General features: G+C 48.9%; 1 long non-coding RNA gene across 2 annotated transcripts in view; it reads left to right on the top strand.

The window, feature by feature from the left end:
- LOC140918181 (uncharacterized) overlaps window positions 1-19,776 on the top strand; it is a 62,843-nt gene that overhangs the window by 29,122 nt on the left and 13,945 nt on the right. The window contains exon 1 of one of the 2 annotated variants that reach the window (XR_012161101.2): window positions 12,440-12,728. The exons of the other annotated variant lie outside the window; for it this stretch is intronic. This is a non-coding gene — a long non-coding RNA (uncharacterized LOC140918181). Of the gene's footprint in view, window positions 1-12,439; window positions 12,729-19,776 lie in introns of those variants that run through there. 2 annotated transcript variants of the gene reach the window in all.

The following is a 19,776-nucleotide window of genomic DNA, read 5'->3' as shown; positions in this document are numbered from 1 at the left end:
TTAAGGCATCCTGCACTCTGGGGTATCTGGATTCTTCTCGGTCAGGGACACGGTAGCCCTCTGATCTAGCACGTACCCTTTCAGAGATTTGAGTCTGTAATATCCTCCTAGCGGAGGAATGTTTTGGCCCTTTGTACTGGGTCTGACACAGCTGGAGATTTGGTGGCCCAGCCAGCAAGCTGAGAGGGATTCCCAGCACCCCAGAAATGAGTCTGTTTTCTCTTGAGAACACGTTTAGGTGAGTGAGTAGCACAGCAGCGAAGCGTTCGAAAATCCACTGCTGTTGATATACGAGACACACACCTAGCATTGGGCTGACTGGAGATCCAGCATCAGGGACAGGGACACAGAGGGAAAGAAGTCATTCCCAGGAGGCCTGGCTGAAGGGGATGGGGATTAGGTTCAGGCTTTCCCCTGCATCACTTCCCAATTAGTTTCCCCTCTCCTTTTTCTCTTCTTCAAAGCAGTAAGTGTCATTAATCTGTAAGCGGTATTAAAGCTGGGCTGAGCGCTGCAGAATCGTTTCTCATCTGACCCTCCTGCTCAGTCACACACACTGCAATAGTTTTTTGCTGCTTTGTCATGGCTGTTAAATGTACAAAGGCCCCTGAGTAACGTGATCTTCTTAGGCTGATGCCCACTGAGGCCCCTACACCCAGGGGCCTTTTGAAAGCAGGAATGTTGCCGGGCATGACCAAGTTTGTCCCATTGATGGTCCTGCACTCTCATCCTCAGACCCCGTATCTGGAGGAGTTACAATGCATGAAGAATTGGATCCTCCTGTGGGGCTGCCGGCTTCCCAGTGCCACTGTGCCCTGCAAGAAGCCTGCCACTGGCAATCCCAGTGGCTCCAAAGGAGGGAAACAACACACCAAGGACCACAAGAAGCTAATAGGAGGCACTAACAGACAGAGCCAGGGCCAGGTTCCTCATGATGTACCCAGATCTACATGTGTGGGGAATATCTGGAGGAGTTGGATCCAGAAACCACCTTGCTAAGACACAATGCCAGAACATCTACACAGGGAATCTGGTCTGACTTAGTTATTAAGTTGTGAATGATAGTCGCTATTACTAGAAATCAGCCTAAATCAAATCCATGGCTATAAACACCCTCAAACTTCAGTGAGGTTCAGCATATGGATCTGAATTTGGTTGGTAGCTGCTATAACCTAGGCAAAACCAAAAGTCTGATCACACTTTGAGGTATTTGAAACCCAGTTTAGAGAAACAGATTTGGCAGTGCCTTTGCAGCTGAATTAATACAGCCCCCTAACGGCACTGTTGTGCCTGTCATAGCAAGACAATTCACTCAGCATGCAACATCTGATGTTGGAAACTGAAATATCATCTCAGCTAATGAAACAGGCTCAGTGCTACTGAATGAAGAGAGGGGAAGTGGGTAAGATGCTGACTCTGTTGGTGACAATGATGGCTATACCTATGGATTAGCCCAAACCAGGGGGTTTGGCTCCTTGTTCCAAATCCCCATCCCCAACATGCAACACTGTCCCCTGCAGGGAAGGATTCCAGCTGTTGTTTTAAAAGCTGCCTGCTGGAGACACCCCTGTCTAGATTTCAAAGCAGCCCAGCGGCGCTGCCCTCTGATCGGAGGTGGCTCCATGGGATTCTGGCGGCTTTGAAATTCGAAACAGTGGGATTAGCATTGACTGTGTGGCCGATGGCTCCAGCCGTTCAAGGGAGTGGGATCACGCTGCAGTCACAGGCTGACATTCCACGTCTGTCCGTGAGCCTGGGTCCAGCAAGAAAGGACATTTGGTGAAGAGACTGACACAGTGAGTCCAGGTGCAAAAGGCTTAGGCCTGAGGATCCCACAGCCCCATGGCACCTGCCAGTAGCTTGGCTGCTACCCTTACACCTTCTGGACTGAAGCAAAGAATGGGGAGTTTGCTTCCTAAACCCACACATCTCCTGTGTGTGAGATGGAAATGTACCAGAATACAGTGGAGCTCTGTTCAGTGACCTGGGAACAGATGATACCCTAGCATTTCACCGAATACCCTGTGCCCATTGTCCAACTCCCCCTACAGCAATCCCAGGTTGGGTTTCTCTCACACTTACTTCTACAATAGGCTGAAACTCTATTCCTAGAGGGTAGAAGCTTGATGGAATTTGCAGTGGCAGATGGCAGGGAGAGAAAGCCAGAGAGTGAGTTGCCTGAAGGCACTGGGAACATAATACCCAGGGAGGGAGCAGAGAACAAAGAGCCAGAGGTGATTGGCTTGCAACACTTTTGGAGACAACCATGCACATTCCCCTTCCTTTGTTCTCCATAGACTCACAGGCACAGAGCAACCTTGTACCTTATCAAAATGGCCTTTCTTTCTTTCTTTCTTTCTTTCTTGGACCATCCATAGCCTCTCCCTCAATGCACCTGGTCCCAAGCCCAAGGGAGAATCTCTCTCTTCTCTTTGAATCATTATTCCCTGTCCTTCCACCTACATGCATAGTGTTTGAAATGGTGGTGGTAGCTTTTCTTTGGAGCTGGGGTCTTGGCATCTAATTACCATTATTACCAGCAGGAGAGTGGGGTGGGGGGCGAGAAAACCTTTTGAAGTGATAAACACCCATTTTTTCATGGTCTGTGTGTATAAAACATCCTCACTGCATTTTCCACTTTATGCATCCGATGAAGTGAGCTGTAGCTCACGAAAGCTTATGCTCAAATAAATTGGTTAGTCTCTAAGGTGCCACAAGTACTCCTTTTCTTTTTTGCGAATACAGACTAACAGGGCTGCTACTCTGAAACCTGAAAGTACCAGCATGATATTGACCAGTTGTGAAGTTGTTCACAGAAAGGCAACAAAAAACGATCAGCAGGCTGTAGGGATTGTTTTAAGAGGAAGATTATGAGAGCTAAATCTCTCTAGCTTGGCTAAGTAAAGGCTGAGGTATGCAGTGTTGTAGCCGTGGTGGTCTCAGGATATTAGAGAGACAAGGTGGGTGAGGTAATATCTTTGTTTGGACTGAGACTGAGGTGGCAAATAGCAGTATCTAGATATCTGAAAGAACTGGGAATTATTTAGCGTGGGCAGGATTATAATGAGGATTAATAGGACAAGTGATGAAAGAGAAGAATTCAAGCTGCATATCAAGAAAAGCTTCCAAGGAGTGAAATCTATTAGGGCTTGTCTACACGTACAGGTTTCACAGTAACAGCCGTGTTAGTCTGTATTCTCAAAAAGAAAAGGAGGACTTGTGGCACCTTAGAGACTAACCAATTTATTTGAGCATAAGCTTTCGATGCATCCGATGAAGTGAGCTGTAGCTCACGAAAGCTTATGCTCAAATAAATTGGTTAGTCTCTCCAGTCGGCATAGGTACTCCACCTCCCCGAGAGGCAGTAGCTATATCCCTGGGAGAACCTTTCCCATCGACATAGCTCTGTCCACACTGGGAGTTCGGTTTTCCACACCCCCAAGCGACTTAGTTATACCGACATAAGCTCATAGTGTAGACTAGGGCTTAGATTGTGCCATTGCTTAAAGTGAGGCTTAAACAGAGTTTGGACAACGTCCACATAAAGGAACTGCAAGGACCAATCGGGCTTTTGGCAGGGAAAAGCTCTATGATAGGGAAACTGCTGTTTCAACCCGAGTCTGGTTTGCGAAAACATCGGAGAGATTTTTGCTTTTGTTCCAGTGATGAACAAAAACAAAGGTCAAAATCTCAAGAGTTGTCGCGACATGGAATTATCCTCCAGCCAGTTCTATTGAAGATTCCATCCCATGGGTCTAAATTTGTTACTCTCAGTCTCTCCCCTTTGTTTTGACTTTCAGGAGCACAATGGACCCTTCTTCTTATGGAATTTTATTTTCACCAAACATCGTCACCGGCAATGGAGCTTCTCCATAGCCACATTGATTTTTGTCAACTAGCTTTCCTTGCATCAATTTGTACAGTCTTGTAATGATTCAGCAAGGACTTTCCTATTAGTCATTGCAGAACAGCTGCATATTCACTGGATAAGCATCAAATGCACAAAATTGGAGCCTCCCGAGCTTGCACTAGATTCGGTCCCCATGAGTGCCACTGTGTGCTTGGGTATCCAGAGTGGCTGCACGTGTATCAAGACCGCTCTTCCTAGGTCACTGTGACTGTTTCCCCACTTTAGGACATAACAGAAGATTCTTTCAATAACATTTCCTTTGAAAAATAATCCATCTAGCTCTGTTTTTGGAAACTGCTCCATATTCTGCACAGGAAGAAGTTAATTACTGTCCAGGGGGTGAGGGCGTGTGTTCTCAAATTTTTTAAATGTTTAATTTTCTTGAAAGAAAAACCATCTCTGATCTCTGTCGGATCCTCTCCCTGTTTATACAGAGGGTTTCTATTAGCAGGGCCAGCAACACATCCCCTGTGGCCTCATCCGTTCCTTTCCTCCTTCCCTCAAAACAGGAACCTCTCCCAAGGGCTGTGTGTCCTACCTCATTATGAGTCCCTCTGCTGGGAGGCTGATCTGCAACTCACTCTAGTGTGTGGTGGCCCAGTCTGGAGATAGCCCCAGTTTCATCACACCTGGGTGACTGGGACTGGAGAAGGTTCTCCTCCTGGACCCCAGTTTGAGTCCTGGATTCATGCCTGCTGTATATAACCTTTCCTTCCCGCTGCACACACAGAGAATGGGAGGAGAAAGGGGAGAGATGGAGCTGAAACAGAGCAAATGAAGGCAGAGGAGGGGAGAGAGATGTGAATATGTCTTGCTAACATCTGCTGAGTTCAGCCATGTAGGTTCTGACATTGATTAATTAAATATCTTTGTTTACCCCCTTCCTTTTCCTCTTCCCCTAATATTTTTCCTTCCTCTCACATGATGCTCATTATGTGGGCTCTGAAAGACTATAACGTACGGGTAGCACTGAGCAATGTTAGCAGTACTGAGGGGTAGCCCAGGAAAAATTCACTCCAGTCACAGCCTCTTCCAGCAGGGGGCACTGGAGAAAATGTTGCCAAGGCCACGGCGGTGGGGAGAATTGCAGTGAGCTCAGTCCCCGCCAGCACCAGCGGGAGGCACTGTTGGGAATAGTGCAGGGTCACTGACTGTGAGCTATTTTAGTCTCCTTTCCTCCCAGCAGGAGATGTTCTAGGGAGGGCTGGTATGGGTAAACTGGGTATAGGGCAGCACATAGATGTTCCACTCCCATTTTGCCCTGCAGGAGGCACTTTGGGGCATGGTCCAACAATGCCAGGTGTCGGGGAGCTCAGGGTACTCCAGTCCCAATGGCTCCCAACAGGGGGTCACTGTAGGGAGTGCTGGCTGTTGGGTGTCTACAGCTTTTTCAGTTCTAGCTTCCCCTAACAGGAGTCACCACCGGGAATGGCCTAAGTGCTGGTTATTGGGTAGCTCTTCTATTCCCAGCAGGAAACTGTACAGGACTGCTGGCTGGCGGGGTGGATGTGGGATTAGTGGGAGTCCCAGCTGCTCCAGTCCCAGTTCCTCACATCAGGGGGGGATGTAGGAGAGCTCAGCCCACTGGGGGACAGTACCAAATGTTCGTGGCTGGGGTCTTTGAGCAAGCTGGAAAGGTACGTGAGAAGATGTTTCTCTTTGGCATAATAGCCAGGAATATCTGCATGTATTAGGCTAGGAGCGCATGCTGACCCATATCCCTTTAAAGGTTAGTGTGGAGAGGTTGATTTCCTTTTGTTATTGCTGCTTATCTCTCCCCTACTGGAGCTGCTATCAGGGGACTATTGGGTGGCTTAATTTCAGGGATGAAAGGAGGTTAATGAGGCTGATCATCATTACCATAATCCCCTCTTGATTTTGAAAATTATTATTATAAGGAAGTAGGGCCTGAAAGGAAGTGCCCCAGAGCAGTTCGGCTGGTCCAGCTCCAAGCCATCTGACGCCTTGGCTTTCCTTAGCCCTGCATGATATATGTGCATATGTGTGTGACAGAGAGGGCACCATCTCTGCTCCCACCACATCAACGGCAGTTTGTCTTTGCCTGTCTATATGCAAAGGGCAACTCTTCCCACACTTTCTTCTCCACACCACCTTGCTCTCTTTCTTCACTAATTATTATTCAGCTAGTGATTGATTTCTTCTTCTTTTTCTCTCCCTCTTGCCCCTACTCCCCCTCACGTCTCTGCTCTGTTACCCCCCCCCAGTTATTTTTAAGCAGCTCTTTTAGGACTCGGGCTCACAGTCACACTGCCAAGCTGCACCCCGTCCCTCGAGTGAGAGAACATTCAGCATCGCGTTTCCCAGTGAAAGAAGAAATTGCTGGGTTTTGTGGTGTTTCTCGTGGGGCTTACCGATCCCTCCTCCCTTTCTGGTTTGTGCTAGACTGAGCCACAGGAATAGCATTCCAGGACATTTACCTGCGCTGAGAAAAGCCCAGAGAGGGGAGGTGTCAACTTAGGGGGCCCAGTGTTTGAAGCTCCTGGAGTTTGCAGGATGTTCTGGAGAGTCTAATCATCTGTTAGCCCTAGTCTTTGTGGGGCCCATGTAACGTGTGTAGGTAGAGGTTGGCGCTAAGTGGTGGCTGGGGGGAGCTCACCCTTGGGGAGGGGGAATCAAGATACTTGTCACTGTGGGTGGAGATGGAGGGGATCAGTAGGTGGCATGGAGGACTGAATCCTAGTTCTGTCACTAAGGACGGATGGAGGGTTTCAGCTTCTGCCTGGATCGTGGGTTGGGCCCAGAAATGACCTTTCAAGGCGGCGGGGTCATAACAAAAGAGGTCATGATAGATGCATGCTGGGAGGAGGGGATGAGAGGTCAGGTTCCTTCCAGTGCTGCCTCACACCTCTCGTCACCCTGACTCCTAGCTAGCGAGCTCTCCCAGAGCGCTCTGCGCCGCCTGGCTGGCATGGCCATAGCTCACGTGTGAGGAACATCCTGGTGCGAAGACGACCAGCAGGCCTCTGCCCCTGCATGGCAGACCAGGCCGCGGAGGGAGAAATGGGCACATTCAGTGAGAGTGAACAAAAGGGGCCGTGCTGGAGGGGAGATGAGCAAGAAGGGGCAACTGCTGGACCATTAGGGAAGTGAACAGGAGCCGTAGGGCTCCCAGGCTGCTCTGTGCCGGAGTACGCGCACTCCTGTCCACCCTGAGAGCTGTCACAGACCCCAAGGCGGAGGGGGTGTTCAAGGAGCTACAAGCGCATCTCAGCCGGGTCAGGACTCCTCACAGCTTTACTTCAGCAGTGGGGGCAGCAGTAATGTCAAGTCTGATGGATCGTGCTGCTGGAGTTGCACCAGAATGACTCTATTTTTGAAAAATGTCCCTGTGGAGTGTTCCTCTCCCCCGCTGCTCCTCCAGGCCCAAAGACAACTTCTGATCAGCTGAGAAGATCTGTACTTGTGATATTTCTCTTGCTGTCTCATTTTATCTCTCCGCTGGGAAAATCGCTGGCAAGAAAGTTAGCCAAATATGTGTGTGTTTTCTCTCCCCTGTCTCTTCAGCAAGCTTGAGCCAAAATATGCATCTTTCTTTCCCCTCCCCGCCAGGCTGAGTGCGTGGTACAGAGGTTGATAATGTGAACTGAAAAAGCCAGACCATGATATCCTCATTCAGGCAAGACTCCCACACTAGTGGTAGGTTTACCTGGGTAAGGAGAGCAAGAAAACACACACACACACACACACCCCTTGCATCCTGCAGCAGTGGGAGGTTTAGGGATAGAATTGGGCAGATCAGTAGCAATTAGTGATTTATAAAATCCAGAGTTTCTTAAATGTCCTTTAATCTGAATGTCCTAGGGACGATGCTGGCTGGAGGGTAGGATCCTGTGGTAGGCTGGAGGAAGAGGGCAGGAATAATGTGCTGGCTTTAGACAGGCATCCTCTCTGTCCCCAACAAGCGGGATGCCAAGCAGGAAAGGGCGGGCCCAGCCCTGAGCCTGATGCTGGAACAGAGTGGAAAGGAAAGGGCCAGGAACAGGAAGGGCAGTGCAGAGCACGCTTCGAGGGCTCACACAAGGCAGACGCCCTCAGAAGGTCGACCCCGGCATGGGGAGGAGACGCCTGACACTGAGCACTCCTTGGAGAGGTTTTGCCTCTCCTCCTCCCTTCTGATCCAGGGCAGGATGAAGCAAGGGGCAGAGGAGTCAGGGGTGATGAGACTGCATTGAATCAGGCCCAAGATAAACAATGCTCTGCCGCCATCCCTCCTGCCCTTTGGAGAAAACATCGGGCCTGTTTTCCAAGCAAACAGGGACACTATGGAGGCTCTTTTCCCCTGGCCCTGTTCCAGCAGAGAGATTGCACCCTGGCTGGAACAGACATTAACCCCAGAGAGTCCAGATTCAGAAGACAGAGTGAAACAAACTCCAGAGGCTGGTGTTCGCTCCCTTCTGGGTCAAGCAGGTTTCTCCCAGAAGCGCTGGGAATTGCTTGCACTTTGTAGAGCAGCATGATAAGGATTTGTCTGGCAAGCAGCTTTGGAGTCCTCACATCGACACTCCCTGCATGAAAAGCAACTATTCACGTGCCACTCCCACGCTGCGTGTCATGTAAAGAGGTCTGTGAGACTGTGATGAGGATCCCTATGTCTGCACCAGCCTTCAGCTTTTGGTATATTCCTACATGCTGCTCTGAGCCGAACAAATCAGGAGAATGATGCCACGTGGAGTGTTTGCCATGCCGCATGCCCTGTCACTCTCCAACTGGCGTAATCTGCATTGCAATACCCAGATGCTTGCAGCATCCTGCTACCTGAGGATCCAGACTGCAGGCAATCCAGAGTGCAGCCAAACAGAGAAGCTCCTGTGGGTCACACCAAACATCTGCACCAAGCCCCATGGTCTCAGTAAGGAGCCATGCACTGATAATCTAGAACAGGGGTTCTCAGACTTCATTGCACCATGACCCCCTTCTGACAACAAAGTCATTACATTACCCGTGGAGGGGCAGACTGCAGCCCGAGCCCCGCCATTCCAGGTGGGAGGAAAGGGGGCCACAGCCTGAGCCCCGCCACCCTGGATGGTGATGGAGCTTGGGCTTCAGCCTGGGATCCCAGCAAGTCTAATGCTGGCCCTGGGGTCCCGACCCACTTTGGGGTCCCGATCCACAGTTTGAGAACCGTTTGAGATCTAGAAAGCGTACAGGGGGATTTCCTATGGGGAAAAGCTGTGTTGCTGTGTAGCCTAATCTTTGCATTAGGATACAGCTTGCTGGACGGATTAGGAAACAAAGACAAAGGTGCAGCTGGCATCTGTTGCAAATGGAAATGGGCAAAGATTCTCAAGACAGGAATGTGTTTCTGTCTTTCACAGACACAGGACAGAACCCAGTGTCCCCTAAGCAGACACGCTGTCTTCCTCTGCCTTCCCACACATGCACCCACCCACCTAAGCAGGTCAGTCCTGTTCGATGGAGCGCATGCCTTCCCTATGACTCAGGTGCATATGGGTCTCTTAGACAGACCGGATACAGCACTCCAATACATGAATCCAGGCATGCAGTTCTTTCTGTGAAATGCAGTGTATGTGGGGCCTGGAATGAAAGACTCGCTCCTCAGCAGCTGTAAGTCTGGTACCCTTTGTTTTTTTCTTTCTTTTGGCAATTATCCTGTGAGATTCCCTTTCCTCCCGCCACTCTTATTCCCCAAGCCCTTTTCATGCTCTGTGACCTTACGAAGTATAAACCCCTGGCAGATTCTCCCCTCACTGAATGGGAGACACCCACAGCTTCCTCCTACCCCAAAATAATTGATTGGCCTTCTGGTCATTTCTGGGCTTTACTGTGCTGAAGTTTGTGATTCCTCCCTTTCCCTTCTTCCACCCCGGGAACCTTCCACCCTTCATCCCATTGCTATGGAGCACTCTCCAGAGGCAGTCCAATGAAATTCATCCATTTTTGCACTTGGGAGCCATACCAAGCTGGGGCACGTGCAGACATCTGACTGACATGGTGGCAGACCCAAGGAAGCCCACAACGGGATGGCTTCTTGCTTGAGGGGCAGCTCAGTATAAATATTTAACAGTTATTGTAAATATTTAACTTCTCAAACATGAGTCAGTATGGAAAAAATAGACCCTGTCAGGGAATCTAACCCCAGCTTGTCTCTGAGATGCTTTGGAGAGCTAACCACCCCGCAAATTCCCAAGCTTTGGGTCTGCAAGGTGGAGAGGAGGCAAATTAGCTCTTCTTTAGATAGTGAGTGCTTCCAGGCAAGACCTGTCTTTTACTCTATTTGTATAGCGACCACCATAACAGGACCCTGATTGTAGCTGGGACTTCCAGGCACTAGCCTAAAATAGATAATAATAATCTGAACTTCACATGAGTAAAACACATCAGCTCCCAGCTAAAAGGGAAACTTGTCTCGCTGAAGTTTATAGAGGCCCTGTGGTTAGCCTGCTGCATGGTTTTAGCCTTGTGCATTCCTAGGTTGAGAGAACTCTGCTGTGAAGATATGCGTTGGTGAGTCCTTAAGGATGTGCACAAACACTACAAACAGGGGAGAATGCTGCTTTCCCTTGCTGTTGAAGCTGATTTATGCTGGTGTATGTGAGAGCAGAATTTGGCCGAATGAGTGCCTCTGAGCAAACCGAGGGCAGATTCACCCCTGGCATAAACGGAGTTTAATAGAGCTGCTCCTGTTTGCTCCAGCAATGAATTTGGGCCACAGTCTATACATGAGACATTTCAATCATTTAAAAACATTTCCACTCCCCCTGGGCCTCTGATGAATGTAGACCTGCCTCATGCTGCTTACTCCCCTGCATGCAGGTCTAACCTGTAGATTCACCTGCCCATATAATTTCCTACGCTTCTGTATACAACTACACACTTACTGGAGGGAGATACTGTATGTGCAAATATGCTGAAAAGCCCTTTGTCGGATACTTACTGTACCATCTGCCCAGCTGTATGAGCACTCCATAGTTCCCTAACTTTTTTTGCTTAGCCCCGTTTCTCTGTGGGAGTCACATAACACCCCCGCCCCCAGCTCCTGCTTATCCAGGGCAGAAAGTGACACCCAAGGGGATGGGTGGGCCAGGATCCAGCTGGATCAATCTCTGGAGAAACCCATGGCAGCACAGTGCAGAGTGGACCAGGGTTTTTCTCTCCCTTCCCTCCTGCCCAGACCCTCTCGCTCCTGTAGGCTCTGGAGGGTTTAAAATATGCAGGACTGTGGCTAGCTGGGTGTCTGGGCCTGGGCAGGGCAGCAGCCCTGAGAGTGCTCAGGGAGACCCCAGTGATCAGGGAGGGGATGAGGGGGGAAAACAGCAGGCTGTTGTCAGGGCGGGGGTGTGCTCCCTGACCCCCAAACACTGAGGACCCCCTGCACAGGCTCCCTGCTGCTGCCCTGCGCTGGCCATCCACAGCCCCATCCCTCACCTCGCCACCCCTACTAACCTCATCATGTCCTGCCGGGGCTGGGGGGGTGTGCATACCACAGTTGGAAAACCAAAGCCATAGAGTTATGCTGCAGAATGATGGCAGGAATCCACCACTGGTTCCAAAGGTGTGGTTTTCAGCGGAGTCAACCATGTAAAGTAAGATGTAGAAATGTTGCTGTCTGGGTGGACACTCCTGTTCAAATAATAGTTGAGACAAATGTTTACATGTGGACCTATTTTAGCACTTGGGCTGCACAGCGGAACGTGGGACACATCACTGGGGGTTTTCAATATAAACGTGAAAGTGAATAATGCCATCTTAGACTAAATGCAACAGTGATTCCTAGTGATAGAGGTTGAGTAGTTACAAGTCCTTCATGAAGGCAGAAACGAAAGCTACTACCTAGGCTCCATAAGTGATCTGCTTTGGTAGGGCTGTGATGATGCCTTTGACATAAGACATTCTTCCCCATTCAGAAGGCAATTTCCCCCTTTGGCCTAATTAGGCATAAGCATCTCGATTCATGGATAGTTCAAGACACAGCAGCTGTTGCAGGTGCTCTAAAAGGTGGTTTCCTGCTCCATGTGTTCTCTAAATATTTACCTTTGGTGTGTTATGAAGCAGTTAGGGCATCTTCCGAAGTGGGTTTACTCGAGCATCACCACAGAAATGAGAGAATCTGGCTAATGAACATCTCTTTACTTGAGTTTCTCCCAAGGGCCAGGCCTCCAACTCCTGTGGGAACCAGATGTTTCTCAAAGCACTTTGGAAATGTCCAGTGAGTGACAAAGGTTGCACTTTGAAACCCAGGACCTGCCTCTGTCCTCATTCACACCAGTTTTACGCCAGCATAAGCCCTTAATGGCACTACTCCTAATGGAGTTACTCCTAATTTGCCCCAACATAAGGGGGAGCAGAATAGCTCATTTGCTGTATCCCCTTCTGTACATTTCATCTCGTTTGCCTTTACACTGTAAACTCTTCAGCACAGGGATAGTCTCTCTTCTGTGTTCATATAGCGCCCTGCACGGCCGAGCTTCTGTCCCATTTGAAGCCTTCCATAATGTGAATATGTAATAATTATAATCAGGCTCCTGGGGCATTGTCTTAACAATGAAATAAAGGTGTGTTCTTAACTCGAGTTACCTAACTCGAGGGAATGTCCCAGTGCCCACAAGGCAGTTTGTAGCTTTCACACCGAGTTAGCAAGCGAAGTTAAAGGCTATGGAGGAGACTGTTACAGACTGCCTTCTTTTCATTGGGGTTTTACCTCATGCTAGTGAACCTGAATTAAAAATACATCTTTTTTTCCCCAGGGAAGACAAGACCACTGAGATAAATATAAATCCACTGTCATGGCTGAGAATCTGCCCCCTGCTCTCTCACATTAATCTCCTGTCTATCTCAGGTACGTATGGCCACTATTGCCATAGCATCTGAGCGCCTCATAAGCTTTAACACAGTTATCTTCACAACCCCAAAATGAGGCAGGGAAGTATTACTATCCTCACTTTGTAGATGGGGAAGTGAGGCACAGAGAGGTGCTGGGACTTAACTAAGGTCATACAAGGAATCAGTAGCAGAGCAGGGATGTGAACCCAGGTTTCCTAAGTCTGAAGTTACGGCTCTATTGACTGGACCATCATTCCCCTTCCTTTTTCAATCAGCGAGCCCAGCAGATTTCTGTGTATTTAATTTAACCCTCCCTTTGGAAACTTCTGTCAGTTCCTCAGGCTGCCGAACACTGAATTCAGCCAGAGACATCTGAAGAAAATGCATGGGTCCAATTCACCCATTATTCCAGGGCTCCTCCACTATTGTGTTACTCCCTGGTTGCTCCATCACTGAGTTACTCCACCAAGTTACTGAAATCAACAGTTACCTTGGCATAAAGCTGGAGCACCGCAATGCTGCGTCTCGCCCATTCTTGTAAAATGACCCAGATCATGCCTCTCTGCAACAGTTTCCTGCCCAGAGAGTGAGCCACCTGCACCTGGAATAGCTTTGGAGGCTCCGGGGTGACTCAGGGCCTTGCATCGCCTTCCCTAGTGGCTTGATGGTGATTTTTACAGGAAAAGGGGCTCGTCTACAGACTCGTAGCACAAACCGAGCGAATCCCCCACATGTCGCAGCCAGGAGATTAATTGGAGCCTGTTCCCAGGATGGTAATGATTGAAAAGAAGAGGTTTCTTTGTTGGATTTGGAAAGAAGCTGCCCCTGAACTCCCTTTTTATTGGGCTCTGGCCTTTTTCATCTTTCTTTCTTTCTTGCTTGCTTGCTTTCTTGCTTTCTTGCTTCAGCTGGCTGCTCAACACAAGCCTCCTCTGAACAGTAATGTCCCCAACCCCACAGCACCATCTGCTCACCAAAGCTAGGTATTTCCTCTCTCCCCCTATGTTAAAGCTCTGGACCCTGGGTTCTATTGTGACATTTCACCCCCTCTCATTCCTTTGCCTTGACATGCCTACTACCTCCCTCCTCCCCCAACAAAATGAATTAGGAGAGAGGTTTTCCCTGGTCCTGTAAAGAAATGTTAAAGTGTGTCCAGAGACAAAAGCTGTCCCCTTTGCAACCTACCAGCTGCCTCTGGCACAAAGAGGAGAAGGGGGAGGTGGGGCCTGCATGGTCATGGGGGGCACTTTGTGACCTGAAAGGAAAAATCTTGAGAAAGAAACAGAATAAATATCCCCTCCTTCTTAACAAGAGGGGACAGAATCAAACGCTTTTGTTAAGCGAGGGGCTGTCCCCACACCAGTTAACACGGCTTCTTCACCCCATCCTGACGTCAGACTTTAACTCACTCCACACCGTGTCTTTCTATCCATGGGCAGAAAATTCAATTAGTCTCAAGCAAGTGCCTTCCTAAAGGGCACAGAAAATGAAAATAATGGGAAGAAATCCGCTTTCATCCTGTACAGAAAGGGACTTTAGGGGGGAAATACAGATTAAGGAGATAAAGAGACAGGTTTAGGACTTTCCAAAAAGGTCTTTCTTTCTCTCTTCTCTTCTCTGATCTGCGGCTTGCTGAGGGCCCAACTCTGTTCTTGCTTACACTGGCATATCCTGATCAAAATCACAGAGTAAGGAGAATAGGGGATCAGCAAGTGTGTTTTACTGTGAATGGCAGTCCAAATTGGCCCTGTGTTCTTAACTGTGCATATGGACCCCTGTCCATCTGTGTGATCTGTACCAGGGTGTGCACACTAGGCTGGCTTCAGTGTTCTTCCAGCGCTCAGGCTTCTATAATCACAGCACAATTAGTGTTAATTGGCTGTGACATAAGAACCAAGGATTTCCTAGGTGGTGCCTTTCCGTGGACTCACTAAAAGCAAGAGCTTGATGCTGCAAACTCTTACACACATGACCAGCCCTTGCTCATGCAAATAGGCCCTTTGACTTCACTCCCAAGTGTAAAGGCTACTGGCATGAGTAATCCAACTGTTGTGTGATTATGGTAGAGAATCACAGTGTTGCTTTCTTCTAGCACTGGACAAGGAGTTTTATTTGCATAGAATCTCTCTCTGCTTCTCTGACTAGAACCTCCCTCCTGCCTGGATTTAAACAAACAGTACACCTATCCTCACAATGCTCCAAATGAGTGAATGTGCTTTCCTGTATCATCACCCTCTTTTCTTCAGAGACTAGAAACCAGAGCAAAGTCCTATTGATGCCCTGATAAAGAGAGTGGGACTCCAAAAAAGCTTGCCCATGTTACTGTTATGTAGACTAATCAAGGGATAGCCCACTACAACCTCTTCTGGTTCTTTATTCGCTGTCCACAGCCCTAACAGAGTTACCATAACTCCATCTTGCAACATTGTGAAATACAAACGTGAATAGAGATGCAGAGACAGATGATGAGAGCCATAGAACACTGGAAGTGGCCATCTTGCCCCCTAGTTCTCAATTTTCCTCACCCAGAACCCCAAAATCACCCCAGTCTCATAATTCTTTTGCAGCCACAAAGGATGATGGGGTTAAGTTTGCAGCAAGAAACCATGGTGTTGGGCAGATGGTCCTTAGGCTCCTGGTGCTGGTGCTGGAGGCAGGGTAGTGAGTCAGGGGCTTGGCGAAGGGCTGGTGGACAAGCTTGAGGTGTTAGGTTTGGTGAATGGCATTTGATGGAAGAAATGGCTGGGATTTCTAGTCTCTCCCAGGTCAATGTAGGATTGCTGTCTGGTGTGCATCTTCTAGTGCTTTAGCTATTCTAGTTTTTAAATGTCCCAAGCAATGGTTCTTCCTGCACTCTCCCTGTATTATACAGAAACAGGTAGAGATGTGTGTGTGTATATATATTTGCCTGTCCTATTAACTGGTAGAGATCATTATAATGGATGAACTCTGGATGATATAGCTGTGTTCTATGGGGACAGAGCAGAGCTGTGTCACATGCCTCTTTCTAGGAAACTAGAAATTCTCCTTTTGGAGGACTGTACATGGGTGGTTCATGCATTTTGCACATAAGAGCAGGTGCAGAACATTGCATATACATTCAGCAGCTGGATCCAGACCAGCTCAGTGTTGCATGTATGTCCCTTGGGATGTATAAACATCGAATGTATGTTTCGTGGTGGGCTACAGAGCTGTGTTGCGTTGAGGAGCTCACAAATGGTTACAGAGCAATGTCTCCCTAAAGGATAGATGCCTGCTCACACCATAAGGACCATCTTTTTGTTCTGTGTTTGTATAGCACCTACCACGATGGAGTCCTGGTCTATGTCTGGGGCTCCTGGACACTACTGCAATACAAATAAAATAATACAGAGCCGTGTTGCATGCATCGTACATGACAGGATGGACACTGAGCAGCACTTCATGTGCAGAGACTAGATGGACACAGAGCAGTCCTGTGTGCCTATATGTGGGGTATAGGCAGGGCAGCACGGCTTGGTGTGGGCCCAGCCAGGATGGTGTGGGGTGGTGAGACCACAGGAAGGGACTGCTACCTCCTCTGTGGATGATCTGTCAGCTGATTATCAAGAATGGTAGAACAGTCAAATATTTTCCTCTGATCACACTTCCTGCCTCCTGATTGCATAGGCTTTTTAATCTCTGCTTCATCTCCAGCTCTTTCCAGGGCTCTGGAGGTTGCTTTTCAGCAGAGGACTTTCTGGTTTGATCATTGTTTCAGGGTTCCTCTCCCAGGACACTCTGTCCCCAGGTCGTTTGTCTTCCAGTCTTCAAATTAATTTTCTTCCCCCAGCAAGAGCACCCTGGGCCACGCCTCAGCCCCCCCCTCTACCACCGAGCTTGTGCCTACAATGCTGCGTGTCAGAGATAAGAACTAATCTGTGTTTATGGGCTCTTGCAGGCTGGAGTCTGTGTGTGGAAATCAGCTCTGTTCAAATAGTTGTGGGGGGAGAAAGCGCAGCACACGGTTTAAGCTGCTGTTGGATGTGTTTCACGGGCCTTATCCTGCGAGTTGCTGAGCACTCTCAGCACCGGCGGAATTCCTTGAGACTTGAGCACTTGGCAGCAGCCTCTGGACAGGAAAAGAATCCACAAACAAAATTAAAGTTAATTGAAAATATAAAAGGGAGGGAAAAATCTGACTGCCCCTGATTCCAGCAACTGTCTATTTTCTCTCTCCTTAGGTGGATGCTGGAGACTGGTGTCTTGTGTCTTACCTAAACAACTAGTGGGATATTTATTTTTTCCTCTTCCTTCCCGTTTTTCTCATATTTATCTCTCTTGTAACCTTCCTGTCACTTTCCTTCTGCCTGGTCAGATAACTAATGTGTTTGCTGCATGTTTCACTGAGTGTACTGCATAGAGGACAGCGAGTTATAAAACAGGGCTGTTTGCAACACACTTAGCTATGGTGTCTTATTAGTGCATCTGTGTGTTTGCAGCGCATTGACTTGTCCCCTCTGGCATGTCTTTCAGCTAAACCTTACCGTGATGCCAAGGCTTAAGATCATGTAGGATAGGATGGGGAGTAGACAGAGCCATGAAGCAACAGGGAGGAAGGGAAAAGAAAGACAGGAAAAGAGAGAATGAGGAAATTGGGGAGTGGGGACACGGAGGAAGGCGAGGGAGATTGTTTTTGTCTCTTGAGGTTTTTTCCCACCAAGTCCCGCAGTCTCGGTCCAGTGTGGCTGAAACATCTGCTGCTGAGAGGGGAATAGTAAACCAGTTGTTGTGCAAATACAATAAAACGGGATGTCTCTCTGTCCCTGGAATTCTTGCCAAGCTGCACAGAGCCATCTTCCATCAGCGCTGGTTAATCAGTGACTATTTGGTTGGTAGCCCTGAGTGCCTGTTAGCTGCTTTCATCTCAGGGCCATGGGGAGAGGACTGAGGACAACATTTTCTTCAGCAACTTCCCAGCTGACATCTGTGCTTCACCCAGGCAATGTGCTGGGGGCATCTTTATGGCTTTCAGGATAGTACAGCTGCCTGCCCCCATTCCACATGCAGATGCTCTTGGTGATGGGGGTCATCACTGAGTCTCCCATTTTACGACAGTGCCATGAGCAGACAGGAAAGCGCATCACCTTGTCAGCGATGCAAGTGGCTTCTGTAATGGGGAGCAAAGAGGCAGTTTGCTTGGGAAGTTTATCTTGCAAAGGAGGTGAGCGCCAGCCTCCTACTTCCCCATCCTGCCCCGGATCATTTCAACAAGGATGGAATTCTGCATCTCTCCTTCTTCCACATGGAAAACCAGGTGCATCCTCCCAAGACACCCTGATGGGTAGTCCAAACACATACACACACACACACTCCTGGATGTGTCTCTCCCTCTCCCCCTCCCATTTTGTAGATTTTATGCGGAGCTGGGTTTCGGCTTGAATCGCTGTCATGCACCCAAGGATATGGAACAAAAGGATCCCCCATTAACTAGGATGCTGCTGAGCAGCCTGAGGCCTAGGAGGGGAGCACTTAGCTAAGCGCCTCCTTTGCTAATAGAGGATCACATTTAGCATTTGTCTCCCTCCAGCCCCCCCCAAACTGTGCCCACACCTCACTCCATTGTTACCCAACCTGGCCTTCAGAGGGAGGGAGTAGGTGTAGCAAGGGCTTTGGTCTAACTCCTACTCAGACTGAAGGACAGTGCTGAGTGCTTGGCCTCCCTGGGACCCACACACAGTCTCCTCTAGGCACTGCAGCCTTGCAGGCCCAGCCCTGCGCTGCTAAGCCTAGGAAGAGAAGCCTGTGGGGCAACCGGCTAATGGTTAAAGACATTGTTAGAGGATTTGGTGGAGCTAGTGCGCTAGCCTTTCTCCTCTGGAGATGTGGGTTCAGATGCTACTTGGGCCTCCCGGTAGAGGAGTTGCTGATCGCAGCTGAGCTCCCAGGAGACATTTTTCCACATTACAAACCCAGCGACAGTGGCAGCCTCCCCGCAAGAGGGGCCCCGGGCTGGAATAGCTGGGCTGGGTCAGGTCAGAATAGCCTTGCTTTGGCAAAGCCATGTTGGAGTCCAGGCCTGGAAGAACGGGGGCCGGGGGGATGCAGCAATTTTGGACTGAGTCCAGGGAGAGGCCTAGCACAGGCAGAGCTGCATTTGGGAGCTCGCGCTAGCTCTCTGCTTGGCAGGAGCCTTCTCCTCTGCTGCTTGTGCCCAATGTGACAGCTTCCTTGTCACTGTCTGCACCCACTCTCCAGCTCTTGTCAGATCTCATCTAGAAACACGTCCCTTCTCCCTTGCCTACATCCCTGAAATTCGGGTCTCCTTTTACATATGCCTACCGCTTATCTGCCTTCAAGCCTTCCCTAAATCGCTCCCATCTATAACAGTCACCAAACAGTTTATTTTGGATAAGGAAATATGAGAATTTGGCTTACACCGCCAAAGAGCGACCTTTCCAATCACACTGAAAATCTGGTTGCCGGGCGCCATTTCATCATACTCTGTGTGGCAGGGCCAGATCTTCAGCTGGTGTGAATTGGTGGAGCTCCATTGACTTCAGTGAGCCATGCCACTTTACACTAGCTGAGCATCTGGACCTTTGTTTTTAAAGAAAGCTGTAGTTTTCATTCTCTTGACATGTTTATCACTGTGTGACTGAGCCAGTTATTTCTGTGGGTCCCCTCTGCCACTGTCAGGGCTGAGAGGATGTGATTGTCTCTCATTAAAATCAGGTGTGAGGCATTCTTGCAGCGACACTGTATGTCGAAAGGGAAAAAAACTCCAGAGTGACTTTCCTTGAACGGTGAGTTGCTGTTGTGTTTTATGCACCACTTCCTACACAGTGGGATTTTCCTCCGGTAATTTATGGCTCCATGTGCGTTTGCCTTGTCAGAACTTCTTCTGGAGATAAACAATTGTTTGTGTCAGTTCATCGAAACCTCAACCCTCTGCACAGTCCAAAATATGCTAGCTACTGTTTTGCTCTGGGTCATTTTGACCCTGGGTCCTCGTAAGAGTCTTTCTAGTCCCAAGACTGGGAATCCCTCACTATAATTTACTCAGTTATAGGAGTACTTGTGGCACCTTAGAGACTAACAGATTT

This window comes from Lepidochelys kempii, chromosome 10 (genome assembly GCF_965140285.1).
Source record: "Lepidochelys kempii isolate rLepKem1 chromosome 10, rLepKem1.hap1, whole genome shotgun sequence".
Classification (NCBI taxonomy): Eukaryota; Metazoa; Chordata; order Testudines; family Cheloniidae; genus Lepidochelys; species Lepidochelys kempii.
This window is presented reverse-complemented; position numbering and strand designations above follow the sequence as displayed.